Raw genomic sequence first — 17754 nt, forward strand, 5'->3', positions numbered from 1 at the left:
CAATAATCGCAAACCTAATGTCAAGTTTTTCCATGTGTTTGGTTCCAGGTGCTTTATCTTCAAGTCTATGGAGCAAAGGAACAAATTCGATGTGAAGGCCGACGAAGGTATTTTCTTGGGGTATTCTCTGACTTCTAAGGCATATAGGGTTCTCAACAAAAAGTCCAAAAAGATAGAAGAAACCTACTATGTCACATTCGAGGACAATTATTTGAATAAGTTTCAGAAGAATGACAATCAATCAAAGGAAATCTTTCCCAAACGGAATCCAACTACAATTCCACTCTCCAATCTCTACGAGGAGTTCATGAACTTATTTGATGAGCCAGAAAAGGCCATCTCCTTCGAATCCAAAGCAGAAGAAAACAAGGAAGACGAACTAAAGAAGATCATTGATGACGCTGCGAAAAATATGGAACAGGAGCACCCCACTCCGAAAGACTCTGAAATTCCGTCTCAAGCACAAAGTGCGAATGTACACATCGACCTCAACATATGATACACCTGTGCAGGGGGAGCATTCAACTCCTCCAGTAACCCACGAAAGTCCTCTCCAGGGGAAGAATCCTATTCCGAATGAAGAAGTAGAATATACATCATTCGAGGGGGAGAATGAAAATATGAATGATGATTCAGATGCAGCCAGAGTTTGAAGAAGTGAATGCTGAATTGGATCCAACATATGATCCAAATTACCCTCCGTTGACCAAATGGACCAGAGATCATTCAAAAACTCAAGTCATAGGAGATTCGTCTTCAGGAGTTCTTACGAGAGCACAACAAAAAGCGAAACGGACTACATTATTCTCTAGAGTGGAATTTTGCATGTTTAATTCGTTTATCTCCAAAATTGAACCTAAAAATGTTCAAATTGCTCTTCATCATTCTGATTGGGTGCAAGCAATGCAAGAGGAGCTCAATGAATTCAAACGAAACAAGGTCTGGAGACTTATTCCCACTCCAAAGTATGCATCTGTTGTTGGTCTAAAATGGGTATTTCGTAACAAGATGGATAAAGAAGAAAATGTGATAAGGAACAAGGCGCGACTCGTTGTTAAGGGATATTGTCAGGAAGAAGGCATTGACTACGAAGAAACCTTCGCACCAGTTGCAAGGTTGGAATCTGGTCGCATCTTTCTGGCATATGCAGTGCACAAGAACTTTGAAGTATATCAGATGGATGTTAAGTGTTCCTTTCTGAACGGGGAACTAGAAGAAACAATATATGTGGAACAACCACCAGGGTTCATAAACAAAAAGTATTCGAACCACTGTTACATTCTAGACAAAGCAGTTTACGGTCTAAAGCAAGCAGCAAGAGCCTAGTACGAAACTCTTACTCGTTTTTTAAAACAAGCTAAATTTAAACAAGGATCGGTCGACCCAACCTTCTTTGGCAAGAAAGATGGTTACCACTTGATGATCGTCCAAATTTACGTTGATGACATCATCTTTGGATCAACTAACCCCAGCATAACTGTTGAGTTCCGAAAGTTGATGGAAACTAAATTTGAGATGAGCTCCATGGGTCCGATTAACTTTTTCCTTAGTTTGAATATAATACAGAGTCAAGAAGGTATCTTTATCAATCAGGAGGCTTATACAAAGACCTTACTTTGTAAGTTTGGAATGGTGGGAGATTCGAAGTTGAAGGTTCCAATGGCATTCAGAACGAAACTAACACCGTCTCTAGACAAGCCAGCTTTCAAGCGAATCCTCGCGAACCCCACATGACTGCTGTCAAGAAGGTATCGTTAAATGATAGGTTCATTGATGTATCTGACTGCTAGTCGTCCATATATCATGTTTTCTGTTTGCTATTGTGCCAGGTTTCAAGCGAATCCTCGCGAACCCCACATGACTGCTGTCAAGAATATCTCCAGGTATCTCAAACGAACATCCTCACTAGGAATATGGTACCCTTCAAGTTCAGGTTTCTTTGTGAAAGCATTTTCGGATGCTGATCTAGGAGGTTGCGGATTGGATTGAAAGAGTACAACGGGAGGATGCCAATTTCTTGATGGCAAACTCGTAAGTTGGCAATCTAAAAAGCAAACTTGCGTCTCCCTATCAACTGCTGCAGCAGAGTACATAGCTGCTGCCTCTTGTACTTCACAAGTAATCTGGATTCAAAGTTAGCTTCATAACTATGGCATACATATGAAGCAAATCCCTTTGTATTCCGATTCTGAGAGCGTTATTCACATTTGTCACAACCCAGTGCAACATTCAAAGACCAAATACATCGCACTAAGGTATCACTTCATCAAATATCATGTGGAAGATGGAAATGTCGAGATACACTTTGTTAGATCTGCTGATCAGCTAGCCGACATCTTCACGAAAGCCTTGCCTGAGCAAACTTTCAATCGCATTCTTCAAGGCTTAGGAATGATAGAGGCTGAATCTGTTCCGAAACCACCTTCGTAGTCATAAGGTTTTGATAGACCTGCGAATTGGTGCGAACTCTCGCAGTGACTCGCAATCCACTGTTCACACTACGAATTGGTGCGAACGCTCGCAGTAACTCGTAGTCAACTATTCACACTGTGAAAAGGTGCGAATGTTTGTAATGACTCGCAGTCTACTGTTCATTCGTGGTTCGGAACTTCATGTATCCTTTGTACATTTTCTTTATTTCTTTTTACTACTTTATTTCTTTTTACTAATTTATGCTTTTATTGCTTTTTTCAGAAAATCCAAAATCCAAAAATATTTTATTTTGTTTTTATTTCTTTTTCAAAATATTGAAAACCCAAAAATATTTTATTTTTTTCTGTTTTTATTTCTTTTTTAGAAAAACAAAAATACAAAAATATTTTCTTTATTTTCATCATTTATTTTTGTAAAATAATCAAAAATACCAAAAGTATTAGATAATTGAGCAGATTTGAAGGTAAATATCTTGGTGATCTCAATTACGAATGATGGGGCAGGTATAAATTTTCTAATCTATGCACTAGTTAAGTGTCCATAGAAGCATGTTGTTGCATGTAGTCCGAAGCCTCAAAGACTCTATGTTGAAGCTTAATGAATCGATAACACCAATCGTTTCTTCCCAACTAGGCTGTTTATTCACATAAGTCATGAGCTACCTTACTCTTCTCACATTGAGTTAAGAGTTAACTGCTTGGTCACTTTCGCATAGCAGAGGTATACTATTTCTTTGGAACCACCTCTTACCATTTCTCCATCACTTTCGCACTCATAAAGGTAACCCTTGAGACTCTTAGATATTACCACTGAGGTTTATGGTTACAACAAATTATGTGTTTATGATCTTAAATTCGTTATTACCACGAATTGAGTGAAACCCAAAATCCAACACAAATTTACGAATTGACGGTGAACAATTTAACTGTTCTAGCTTATTCACCATGGAATTAACTATTGGATAAGGTGTCTAAGTCCATAACTATTTCTGATATGTACTTGACCCGACCCGGCATGGTCCATTTGGGTTGATGGCATCATGCATTTGGATAGACTTAATGAGAGAAATAACACTTGTGGTTTATTAATATATTATAAGTTCTAATATATATTAATAGTATTATTTAATTAGTATTGATCAAGAATTAATTTGGAATTAATTAAGTGATCAAAAGATGACTAATATATGGGTTGATTATGTAAATCATCCATAACTTGTATAGTGGGCTAAAAGACTCCATGGATTATCAAGTTGGGTTAAACCCATTGGATGCTCCATGGAGGTTCCATGGGAGTTACAAACCCATGGGTCATGGAAATGAAGAGTCATGTCACATTAGGGTTTACATGGTGTAACCCTAGATGTGACACACTATATAAAGACTATGTTACTCACCAAAATCGGCTACACTAAGAACAAGTGAGGGCAAGCATTCAATTTTACAAGTGTTGTATATTCTCTAAATTCATTCCAAAGCATTTGGTGTTGTGTGAAACATTTGAGGCATCACACTTGGGGTGCTAGGCTCTCAAGGTTTTCAAGGAATCATAACAACTACAAGGTATGTAATTCTAGCCATCTTTTATGATTAAAGTTCCCCATATATGCTAGATAGGATTATGAACCTTCGAAAAAGTATTTTGCATGTATTTTAGACAAACATAGATCCAAGGTTTTCTAGGGTTGCATGTACACTTAGGAGTGTTAGAATGCTCTAAACCCATCAGTGGTATCAGAGCCTAGGCTTGTTTGTTTGATAGTTGATGCAAAATAGTGAAAAAAAGCCGATTTTCTTGTTGTCTGCATGATGAACTCGCCGAGTCCATGGGGGGACTCGCCGAGTCCATGACTAAACTCATCCTACTCGTCGAGTAGGTTCGTGCACTCGACGAGTAGGAGCCTCAAAATGCAGATTTTCGACTTTTGCTGCTGGAAATGGACTAGAAACATTACCCTAAACTGTTTTGGTGTTTTAAAACTTGTTTTAGTTGGTGTAATGGTTGTTCTAATCCATTTACAATGGCTAATATCAAAATTACATGATTATATGTGTTCATATGTTCTTGAAATTTTGATATGATTATTCATGTTCTTATGAGTTCTTGATAGATCATAGGAATTACTTGATTAATGTTGAATTCATGATCTTTATATGTTTTAATGGAGTCCATAACTTGTCCTCAAGTTATGGATAACCAAAAGTCTCTTTGTTTAATTCCATTAAAAGAACACACAAGTTACAAAAATGAAGAGTCTTCATTTTAATAACTCATAAGTTATGAATTGAAAGGTTTTGTAAAGTTACAAAACTTGCCCTCAAGTTTTGGAACATGTAAAGCCATCTTAATAAACTTTAGTTCCAACCCCTAGAATTTTAAAAGTTAAAATTCAATCCTTATACTTTATAATATTATAAGTTTAATAATATATATATGTATAATATCAAGTCGTTTTACCGTTAGTAGGCCTCATTCACGAAGCCGGTCTATAAGGGAGTATAAGGTTGTTGCCTATAAAATGGCAGCTTAATGGGTGTCCACTCTCACCCACCGCTTCCTTGATTGGTGGAGGGTCGTTAGCCGAACGGGTAGGAAAATGACTTAAAAATTCTCATTAAAAGTATAATGATTATTATAAAGTGACTAAATGTTTTATAAATTCCCAATCTTAGTTAGTTTAGGAAAATGTGAATAAGGTGCTAACCCATGAAATTACACTTTGCACTTTGATTAAGTCGTTAGTGGAGCGTGTGTGGTTAACCGGCACACTAACTTGGACTTAACAAAGTAGGCAAAGGGTGACTTAAGGTTTTTCATAGGTCGGTGGAGCGCGTGTGGTTAACCGGCACATCGATTAAGTGAAAAACATTAAGGGTACCAAGTAATTTGCATGGTTACTTCACACCTTGTTTTGTGATCCTCGGTATCCCAGTCACAAAACATAAAGGGCACACTCGAGATTGAAACATGCCATTGAAAAGTTCAATGAATCTCAAAAGAATCTAGGAGTTTCTAAAAACCAAATAAAACCTAATAATTTATATTTCGTTTTCATGGTGGAAATTGGTGAATCGTCATTCACCTACCTTTCAAATGTGTTTTAGCTTAGATTACGACATCCCTCTTCTAAGTTATAATATATTGTGATTAGATCCTAGCCTTAATATTACATTTGGGTGTTTTATTAAGGACTATCTTTATATCTAAACTAAACTTGTCTTTTCTTCTTTTCAGATGTCTACCAACAATGCTGCTCCTGGCTCAAACCCTACCGGCTCCTTCTCTCTCATGAACCTTTGTGGGAGAGTCATCTTTGATGGATCCAACTTTACTGATTGGATCAGAAACATCAGGATGGTCACTCGATACGAGAACAAAGAATATGTTCTCGACAAGGAACTTAAGGTACCTGAGCCAACTGCTACTCCTGGGGAGTTTGCTGAATATGAGGTGTCACACCCCGAAACCGGCGGCGGAATCGTTCCGGGGCGGAGGACGTCATACGTAGTATCACAACCATTGAACATAGTAATCATAGTAAACATAACCATTACATTGCATAAGAAAAGTTACATTCGTTTGAGAGTGGAGAAATACATAGTTTATATACATCAGTATATCAAAAGTAAAGACGAGACTTCTATACACTCCGTCTTCTCCAAAAGTAACGGGATACCTGTCTAACGAGAACCTGAGAATACAAGCAGTTTTAAAATATCAGCATAAAGCTGGTGAGTTCATAAGCATGTTTTGTAAGGAAAACCGGTTATTTACTCTTGTGATAAATAATTCATTTCCTTTAATAAAGATTGTTGTTATATCGAAAACCATTGTTACTGAGTTATGAATTACATAAGCATGTTTTCCCAGAAAATCCCATATTTTCTAACATGTAAGTTGGTTTCCATAGAATGAGAAAAACCTTGACTAATCATCAATAAGTTAAGAAAACCATAAGTTAGGATCCTGGAATTCCCCTCCAGTACGAAAGTAGGTAGTTTTAATACATAAAACTATAGATGAAAGAAAGAAATCCGTGAATAGAGTTAGTTAATTTAGTACGTATTGTGAGTCATATAACCATACTGATTTAACCCGTGACCTCCTTGACTTTTTTCAGGCGTCGTTCGATTTCCAAAATTTGTCACCCCAGGCATGCCCGCCTAACTGTAGCTAGCAGTTTAGGTGTGGGATTGTCAGTCCCGAATAGATCTATCCACAAATTTCACGTTCTCCCTCCAGGAGACTCTGGTTATACTTCCAGAGAGGATTTACTGGTACCCCGAAGGGTATAACGAAGACAAGTCTCACAAGCTAGTATTAACTAATTTACGAGATAATTGGTCATTATCGAATTTCGAAATCGTTTGGAACATAGTAGAGTATAAATAATTAAATACAACATAATTATTTAGCATGGTACTCTAGATCAGATATGGATAAACTAAATCAGACATAGTTTATATCTTGGCTTTGTATGAAATCTGAATCCGTAAAACAAGTATTAAGATCCCAAATTATTCCCATAATAATTTGAATGTTTCGATAGGTTTCTATGCTGTTTTGAAAACTATGTAATTATGTTTAGAAAACGTCCCTTATGCTCCGCATATTACAAAAGGGATACATTATCTAAAGTTTTACAGAAAATCGTATAATTACATCAGCTTTTTAAGTTGCGAAAACCTTTATGATTTGCTTGTATTCCCCCCCCCCCCCCCCGGAAAAACATGAAAAACTCGAAAAAGTGTAGGGGTATGAACTCACTAGACGAGAAATGTGTCGGATAGGATGCTAAGTGTCAATTTAGAGCTTGAACACGCGCGAGGATCCTATGTAACATGAGGAGATACATAAGTGTATCTAATTAGACATTGAACTTCTAATTAAGTAAGATAATACACCCGAGGCGCGAAAACACTTTATTTCAAGTGTTAGGAATGATTCGGGTTGCATCTAAGGAGTGTTGGGCCTTGATATGGAGTTTACTCTTCAAGTGTAAGCCCTTAGGGGTGTTTACGGTCCAAAGACCATATCCCCCATGAGTTTACGGCCGTAAACTCATGGGAATGGTGCATTTGGGTGTTTCAAGGTCTCATGCTTCACAAAGAAGGGTCCTAGGGTTGAATCAAAGGCTTAGGAAGTGTTTGGGGCTTGAAATGGACCCTTTATGGAGTTTACGGTTTCTGAACCACTCCTTGGGGAGTTTACGGTCGTAAACACATGGGTTTACGGTCTTAAACTCATGTTTGTTCAATCTTCATGAGTTTTGATGGTTGTAGGTCATGCATGCAAGGTTCTAGACCCAAAGGTAAGCCATTCAAGGTGTTAAGGGCATTTAAACACCCTTTGGAGGTGTTTACGGTTTTGGGAGACCTTCCCAAACCGTAAACTCATGTTTACACTTCTCAAGCCATGTTTTAGGGTTCTAAGATCATTCCAGCAAGTTTCTAGGTCATTAGCCAAGCATTGAAGAGGGTTTGGGGCATCAAAACCCCATTTTGGGGTGTTTACGGTTCATGAATGTTCATGGACCGTAAACTCATGTCTAGTCCCATAAAGACATGATTTTGGTGTTCTAAGTTCATGCATGCAAGTTTCTAAGCCATAGCTAAACATTAGAAGAGGTTTGAAAGGGTTTTGGGGGTTCAAAACCCCCTTATGGGAGTTTACGGTTTTGGGAGGTGTTCCCAAACCATAAACACAAGTTTTTGGGGTTTTTGAGAGTTTAACCCATAGATTTGCATGCATGTTAAGTTAAACAACAAGCTAGGAAGGATTACTTACGATTTTGGAGCTTGAATGAGGTGATTCTTGATCAAAACCCGATTTTTAGAGAGAGAGTAGAGAGAGAAAGTTCCAAGGTGGGTGAAAAGGTTCAAATGGAGTCCACTCAACCCTTATATGGGGTTGAGTCCACGGTTAGGTGGGGACACACCCAATCCCGACATTAAACGGAGTTTAAGATTTTACCCGATTAAGTGACCGTAACCCGACTTAGTCGTAAACTAGAAATTTTTCCAAAGGATTATCGAGGGAATTATATGTGATTTTATTGATTTCCTACACGTAGGAAATTATGACAATAACCCTAGATGAATTATTTAACTTAAAAGTTAACGGACAATTTTAATAATAAAATAAATTTTATTAACGGAAAGGGTTACAGTGACGGAATAAATTTCGGGTTGTCACATCATCCCCCCCGTTAGAGGGAATTTCGTCCCGAAATTTAAGATACAAATCATGGATTTGGAAAGAGATGCGGATATTTCTGTTTCATCGAGTCTTCGCGCTTCCAAGTGAATTCGGGTCCCCGCTTGGCATTCCAGCGAACCTTCACTATCGGGATGCGGCTTTGTTTCGTTCGTTTGATTTCTCGATCCATGATTTCGATTGGTTCTTCCACAAAGTTCAGATTTTCGTTGATCTCGATCTCATCAAGAGGGATCACAAGGGTCTCATCGGAAAGACACTTTTTAAGATTAGAAACGTGGAAGACAGGATGGATATTGCTAAGTTCATGAGGTAATCGGAGTTTGTAGGCTACGGGACCGATCCCAGCGAGGATCTCGAAAGGTCCTATGAATCTTGGATTCAGCTTTCCACGCTTTCCGAAGCGTATCATGCCTTTCCAGGGTGAGACTTTCAACAGGACACAGTCTCCTACCTGGAATTCCAAGGGTTTTCGTCGTTTATCGGCGTAGCTCTTTTGTCTATCTCGGGAGGCCTTAAGTCGTTCTCGGATTTGTACGATCTTTTCGGTGGTTTCGTGGATGATTTCTGGACCAGTGAGAGTGCTGTCAGGGACTTGTCCCTTGACCAGCTGCGTGTCGCCCACCTCAGCCCAGCACAGAGGGGATCTGCACTTGCGGCCATAGAGGGCTTCGAAAGGCGCAACCTTGATGCTGGTATGGTAGCTGTTGTTATAAGAAAATTCAACCAAAGGAAGATGAGTGTCCCATGATGCGCCGAAATCGATGACGCAGGCTCTCAACATGTCTTCCAAGGTTTGGATGGTCCTCTCACTCTGTCCATCTGTTTGAGGATGGTAAGCCGTGCTCATATCCAGCTTAGTTCCAAGAGTCTTTTGTAGTGACTGCCAGAATCTCGAAGTGATACTGCTATCCCGATCGGAAATAATGGATACAGGCACACCGTGCAGTCGGACTACCTCTTGGATGTAGATTCGCGTGAGTTTCTCCATTTTGAAGTTTTCCTTGATAGGAAGGAAGTGAGCGGATTTGGTTAGTCGATCGACAATTACCCAAATGGCGTCGTACCCACTCGGAGATTTGGGTAGTTTGGTAATGAAATCCATAGTAATCCTCTCCCACTTCCATTCAGGTATCTCTGGTTGTTGGAGTAGACCGGAGGGTTTCTGATATTCGACCTTCACCTTGGCGCAAGTCAGGCACTTGCCCACGAAGGTAGCGATCTCTGCTTTCCTGTTTGGCCACCAGTATAGTTTCTTGAGATCCAGGTACATCTTATCCGAACCTGGGTGTACGGAGTATTTAGTATTGTGAGCTTCGTTCATGATAACCTCCCTGAAACCTCCGAACTTCGGGGTCCAGATTCGGTCCATGAAACAATAGACTCCGTCGCTTCTGATCTCAAGATTTTTATCCATTCCTCTCAAGGCTTCGCCTGGCACGATCTCTGGTCTTAAGGCTTCCAACTGAGCCTCTTTGATTTGCGCAGATAAATGGGAATGGATAGTCATAGTCAGTGCCTTCACTCTACGACCTGAGTACTCTTTTCGGCTGAGAGCATCTGCCACCACATTGGCCTTGCCGGGATGGTAGCGGATTTCACACTCGTAGTTGTTGAGTAGTTCAACCCATCGTCGTTGTCTCATGTTCAGCTCCTTCTGGTCGAGGATGTGCTGTAGACTTTTATGGTCAGTGAAGATAGTGCACTTAGTTCCGTAGAGATAATGTCTCCATATTTTCAATGCGAAGACCACTGCTCCCAATTCTAGGTCGTGCGTCGTGTAGTTGACTTCGTGTACTTTCAGCTGTCTCGAGGCATAAGCAATGACTTTTCCCCGTTGCATGAGCACACAACCTAGGCCTTGATTAGATGCATCACAGTAGACAACGAAGTCTTCTGTCCCTTCGGGCAGAGACAGTATAGGTGCGCTGCATAGGGCCCGCTTCAATGTTTGGAACGCAGTGTCTTGTTTTTCACTCCAACAAAAGGGTACGCCTTTTCTGAGTTAGAGTGGTTAAGGGTTTGGCAATTCTGGAAATTTTTTGGATAAATCTGCGATAGTAGCCAGCGAGACCCAAGAATTGACGGATTTCAGTAGGTGTCGTTGGTGCTGACCAGTTCTCTATCGCTTTGATTTTGTGGGGGTCCACGTGTATGCCTTCCTCGCTTACTACGTGACCTAGGAAAGTTACTCTTCGGATCCAGAATTCACATTTGGAGAATTTCGCGTACAACTTCTCCGTCCTTAAGGTTTCCAGTACTGATTTCAAGTGCTGTTTGTGGTCTTCCTCGTTTTTGGAATAGACAAGTATGTCGTCAATGAATACGATGACGAACTTGTCCAGGAAAGGACGACACACCCGATTCATTAGGTCCATGAATACTGCCGGTGTGTTGGTTAGGCCGAAGGGCATAACTACGAACTCGTAGTGACCATATCGAGTCCGAAAGGCTGTTTTAGGAACATCACCCTCATGGACTCGTAGCTGATGGTACCCTGATCTTAAATCTATTTTCGAGAAGTAACTGGCTCCTTGAAGTTGATCGAAAAGGTCGTCTATCCGAGGAAGAGGATAACGGTTTTTGATTGTGAGCTTATTCAGCTCCCGATAATCGATACACATTCGAAAGGATCCATCCTTCTTTTTCACAAACAAGATCGGGGCTCCCCAGGGTGAGGAACTCGGTCTGATGAATCCTTTGATGAGCAGCTCATTGAGCTGACTAGATAATTCCTGCATTTCTGCTGGTGCTAATCGGTAGGGAGATTTGGCTACGGGGGTAGCTCCGGGGACTAAGTCGATACGAAACTCGACTTGGCGTTCAGGAGGGATTCCTGGAAGATCTTCTGGAAAAACATCGGAAAAGTTGCAGACTTCGGGGATGCTCTCGAGGTCTTTAACTTCCTGCTTCTCGTTAATGACGTGGGCTAGGAATGCATAGCACTCCTTCCGCAGGAGTTTCTGGGCTTTGATGCACGAAATGATGCGAAGGTTTGAACTGAGTTTATCACCGTAGATTACAAGAGTTTCGTCCGGTGAAAGATTGAGACGTATAGCCTTTTCGAAACAAAGGATATCAGCACGATTGGGGCTCAACCAATCCATGCCGATGATGACATCAAAGCTTTTTATGGAGACTGGCATAAGGTCAATGGGAAATGAATGGTCGTTTAAGGTAAGGGTACAACCTACGTATATCTCGTTAGTGCTCTCTTTCTCACCATTAGCCATTTCGACGGTAAACTTTTCGGTTAATGGCTGAGGATTATGTTTAAGAAGATGTTTGAATGAATGGCTAACAAAACTTCGTTCCGCACCAGAATCGAAAAGGATGCATGCATAAGAGTTGTCGAGAAGGAACGTACCCGTGACAACGGTGGGGTCGGCGACTGCCTCCTCTTGTCCCATAGATAGAACTCTCCCGGTGTTGTTGGTTGTTGCTGCTTTGGGGCAGTTTCTCTTGAAATGTCCAATCTCCCCACAGTTGTAGCAGGCTCGATCAACACCTGCTCCAGAGGCCTGAGTAGTTTGTTGGACTGGGTTTCTGCAGTCTCGAGTCAGATGGCCCTTTTTACCACAATTGTTGCAGAGCTTTTCACGACAAGGTCCAGAAGTACGATGGTGGTAACTACACTTGTCGCACCAGGGGAGGGTACCAGTGTATCCACTGGTAGAAGCTTGAGTTGTAGGAGCGGCGGTAGGAGTTGTAGTAGCATGAACTGCCACAGTTTGTTGTTTCTTCAAGGGTCCTTGCGAACCTTGACCCTTTCGTTTGTTCCAGAATTTCTTTTTATTTTCACCGCTCCCTTTTGCCGGTTCAAGAACGGTGGCCACTTCCTCGAGATCGTCACCATGATCAATCAGAGTTTGTGCCAAACATTTAGCGTTGTCGAACGTGTCTGGCTTCGCAGCCAAAACATTTCCCTTGGTTGGCTGGGTCAGCCCCCAAATGAATCGTTCAATCTTTTTGCTTTCTGGGGAGATCATTCCCGGACAAAGGAGTGCTAGGTCTTCAAACCTAGAAGTGTAGGAAGCAATGTCGGAACCCTTCATCCTTAGGGTCCAGAGTTCGTGTTCGAGTTTCTGCATCTCGCCCCGTGAGCAGTACTGGGCTATCATAAGTTCTTTTAGGCTTTCCCAACCCATAGCATTTGCCACCGGTAGGGTTAAGGACTTGACCCGGCCGTTCCACCAGGTTAACGATTTATTGACGAAAGTACAAGCGGCAAATTTTACTTTGTTGGCCTCCGAACAGGTACAAATTTCAAATATGGACTCAATCTTTTCGAACCATTGAGTCAGGGCAATAACACCTCCTGTGCCGTCGAAAGTTGTGGGTTTTGCGTTCATGAAATCCTTATAAGAGCATTCTTTCTGGCATTCCTGACCACCTTCCTGGATTTGGGGATGCATACCACCTCCCTGACCACCCGATCCACCAGGATTCATTTGTGACATTGCGGCAGCCACTGCGGCAGTAACAGCTGCCTGGAATATGACAGGATCAAACTGAGGAGGCGGCGGTGGTGGTGGAGTGTCGTCGTTTCTCCTGATAGGTCTTTTTCGGGGAGGCATCTTGTTCTAAAACAATCAGGAAGAAGAGGATGGTAAGTCCTCTGGATAGAATTAAGAGATATGAAACAAGGGATATCTCATTATGGCAGTTAGAGTGTTCTACAAAGCGATAGTATAGGAAAAGTTACTAAAGCAAGTAAGCTATCGCTAAGGAAGGAATGAGTAGCAACACTTGGGATGAACTTCTGCAATGCATTCGGTTTTGACTAAAATACTCCTATAGTATTTTGAGTTGGATAGATATTAGGTAAGTTTTAGGCCTGTTGTAACACCAAAGTCACTCCCAAGCACATGTTGGTCATGTCTCGAATAAATATAGTTGATCAGGCTATATTGACCCTAGACATGATTACATAACTGCCCAGGTTTAACCGCAGTGTTCAACATCCAAAATACTTTTGTTTTGTTCTGCTTAAGGCACGGTTCCTGGGATACGGGTATACTTGTATACTTTTGTAAAAATATTTATATTTTGAAAGTATACTTTTAGTTTAGAGAACTTAGGCCCCTTAGTGTTTATAGTTGTATACCATGTAAGGTTCGGTATACTTAGTTCACTATAAACAATAGCTCTAATACCAATCTGTCACACCCCGAAACCGGCGGCGGAATCGTTCCGGGGCGGAGGACGTCATACGTAGTATCACAACCATTGAACATAGTAATCATAGTAAACATAACCATTACATTGCATAAGAAAAGTTACATTCGTTTGAGAGTGGAGAAATACATAGTTTATATACATCAGTATATCAAAAGTAAAGACGAGACTTCTATACACTCCGTCTTCTCCAAAAGTAACGGGATACCTGTCTAACGAGAACCTGAGAATACAAGCAGTTTTAAAATATCAGCATAAAGCTGGTGAGTTCATAAGCATGTTTTGTAAGGAAAACCGGTTATTTACTCTTGTGATAAATAATTCATTTCCTTTAATAAAGATTGTTGTTATATCGAAAACCATTGTTACTGAGTTATGAATTACATAAGCATGTTTTCTCAGAAAATCCCATATTTTCTAACATGTAAGTTGGTTTCCATAGAATGAGAAAAACCTTGACTAATCATCAATAAGTTAAGAAAACCATAAGTTAGGATCCTGGAATTCCCCTCCAGTACGAAAGTAGGTAGTTTTAATACATAAAACTATAGATGAAAGAAAGAAATCCGTGAATAGAGTTAGTTAATTTAGTACGTATTGTGAGTCATATAACCATACTGATTTGACCCGTGACCTCCTTGACTTTTTTCAGGCGTCGTTCGATTTCCAAAATTTGTCACCCCAGGCGTGCCCGCCTAACTGTAGCTAGCAGTTTAGGTGTGGGATTGTCAGTCCCGAATAGATCTATCCACAAATTTCACGTTCTCCCTCCAGGAGACTCTGGTTATACTTCCAGAGAGGATTTACTGGTACCCCGAAGGGTATAACGAAGACAAGTCTCACAAGCTAGTATTAACTAATTTACGAGATAATTGGTCATTATCAAGTTTCGAAATCGTTTGGAACATAGTAGAGTATAAATAATTAAATACAACATAATTATTTAGCATGGTACTCTAGATCAGATATGGATAAACTAAATCAGACATAGTTTATATCTTGGCTTTGTATGAAATCTGAATCCGTAAAACAAGTATTAAGATCCCAAATTATTCCCATAATAATTTGAATGTTTCGATAGGTTTCTATGCTGTTTTGAAAACTATGTAATTATGTTTAGAAAACGTCCCTTATGCTCCGCATATTACAAAAGGGATACAGTATCTAAAGTTTTACAGAAAATCGTATAATTACATCAACTTTTTAAGTTGCGAAAACCTTTATGATTTGCTTGTATTCCCCCCCGGAAAAACATGAAAAACTCGAAAAAGTGTAGGGGTATGAACTCACTAGACGAGAAATGTGTCGGATAGGATGCTAAGTGTCAATTTAGAGCTTGAACACGCGCGAGGATCCTATGTAACATGAGGAGATACATAAGTGTATCTAATTAGACATTGAACTTCTAATTAAGTAAGATAATACACCCGAGGCGCGAAAACACTTTATTTCAAGTATTAGGAATGATTCGGGTTGCATCTAAGGAGTGTTGGGCCTTGATATGGAGTTTACTCTTCAAGTGTAAGCCCTTAGGGGTGTTTACGGTCCAAAGACCATATCCCCCATGAGTTTACGGCCGTAAACTCATGGGAATGGTGCATTTGGGTGTTTCAAGGTCTCATGCTTCACAAAGAAGGGTCCTAGGGTTGAATCAAAGGCTTAGGAAGTGTTTGGGGCTTGGAATGGACCCTTTATGGAGTTTACGGTTTATGAACCACTCCTTGGGGAGTTTACGGTCGTAAACACATGGGTTTACGGTCGTAAACTCATGTTTGTTCAATCTTCATGAGTTTTGATGGTTGTAGGTCATGCATGCAAGGTTCTAGACCCAAAGGTAAGCCATTCAAGGTGTTAAGGGCACTTAAACACCCTTTGGAGGTGTTTACGGTTTTGGGAGACCTTCCCAAACCGTAAACTCATGTTTACACTTCTCAAGCCATGTTTTAGGGTTCTAAGATCATTCCAGCAAGTTTCTAGGTCATTAGCCAAGCATTGAAGAGGGTTTGGGGCATCAAAACCCCATTTTGGGGTGTTTACGGTTCATGAATGTTCATGGATCGTAAACTCATTTCTAGTCCCATAAAGACATGATTTTGGTGTTCTAAGTTCATGCATGCAAGTTTCTAAGCCATAGCTAAACATTAGAAGAGGTTTGAAAGGGTTTTGGGGCTTCAAAACCCCCTTATGGGAGTTTACGGTTTTGGGAGGTGTTCCCAAACCATAAACACAAGTTTTTGGGGTTTTTGAGAGTTTAACCCATAGATTTGCATGCATGTTAAGTTAAACAACAAGCTAGGAAGGATTACTTACGATTTTGGAGCTTGAATGAGGTGATTCTTGATCAAAACCCGATTTTTAGAGAGAGAGTAGAGAGAGAAAGTTCCAAGGTGGGTGAAAAGGTTCAAATGGAGTCCACTCAACCCTTATATGGGGTTGAGTCCACGGTTAGGTGGGGACACACCCAATCCCTACATTAAACGGAGTTTAAGATTTTACCCGATTAAGTGACCGTAACCCGACTTAGTCGTAAACTAGAAATTTTTCCAAAGGATTATCGAGGGAATTATATGTGATTTTATTGATTTCCTACACGTAGGAAATTATGACAATAACCCTAGATGAATTATTTAACTTAAAAGTTAACGGACAATTTTAATAATAAAATAAATTTTATTAACGGAAAGGGTTACAGTGACGGAATAAATTTCGGGTTGTCACATCATCCCCCCCGTTAGAGGGAATTTTGTCCCGAAATTTAAGATACAAATCATGGATTTGGAAAGAGATGCGGATATTTCTGTTTCATCGAGTCTTCGCGCTCCCAAGTGAATTCGGGTCCCCGCTTGGCATTCCAGCGAACCTTCACTATCGGGATGCGGCTTTGTTTCGTTCGTTCGATTTCTCGATCCATGATTTCGATTGGTTCTTCCACAAAGTTCAGATTTTCGTTGATCTCGATCTCATCAAGAGGGATCACAAGGGTCTCATCGGAAAGACACTTTTTAAGATTAGAAACGTGGAAGACAGGATGGATATTGCTAAGTTCATGAGGTAATCGGAGTTTGTAGGCTACGGGACCGATCCTAGCGAGGATCTCGAAAGGTCCTATGAATCTTGGATTCAGCTTTCCACGCTTTCCGAAGCGTATCATGCCTTTCCAGGGTGAGACTTTCAACAGGACACGGTCTCCTACCTGGAATTCCAAGGGTTTTCGTCGTTTATCGGCGTAGCTCTTTTGTCTATCTCGGGAGGCCTTAAGTCGTTCTCGGATTTGTACGATCTTTTCGGTGGTTTCGTGGATGATTTCTGGACCAGTGAGAGTGCTGTCAGGGACTTGTCCCTTGACCAGCTGCGTGTCGCCCACCTCAGCCCAGCACAGAGGGGATCTGCACTTGCGGCCATAGAGGGCTTCGAAAGGCGCAACCTTGATGCTGGTATGGTAGCTGTTGTTATAAGAAAATTCAACCAAAGGAAGATGAGTGTCCCATGACATACCATCGTGTTATGATCAATTCTGCATGACATACCACATGAACAAGGAATAAGTCACTCTCAGCAAACTTCAAGGACTCCTAAAGACTGCAGAATCAGGTCTTAAAGGTAAGTCGGTTGTTACCACTCCTACTCCTACTCCAAACTCCGCAACTGTCATGCCTATCGGGAAAGGTAGAGGTAAGAAGAGGTAGAACCCTTCGAAGGGTACCAAGGGTAAGACCCTTGATGGCTCCTCTTCAAGCGGAACCAAGAAAGGTTTCGTCACTCCTTCTGCTGACCCAAAAGAGGTTGAATGCTTCTATTGCCATGAAAAGGCACACTGGAAGCGGAACTGCCCGGAGTACCAGCAAGATTTGAAGGATGGTAAAGTGAAACCCAACCATGCAGGTATTTACACTATATTATCTAATAACTCACCTTATTATAACTCTT

Source organism: Lactuca virosa, chromosome 5, assembly GCF_052849685.1.
Source record: "Lactuca virosa cultivar CGN04683 chromosome 5, Lactuca_virosa_CGN04683_v6, whole genome shotgun sequence".
Taxonomy (NCBI): Eukaryota; Viridiplantae; Streptophyta; class Magnoliopsida; order Asterales; family Asteraceae; genus Lactuca; species Lactuca virosa.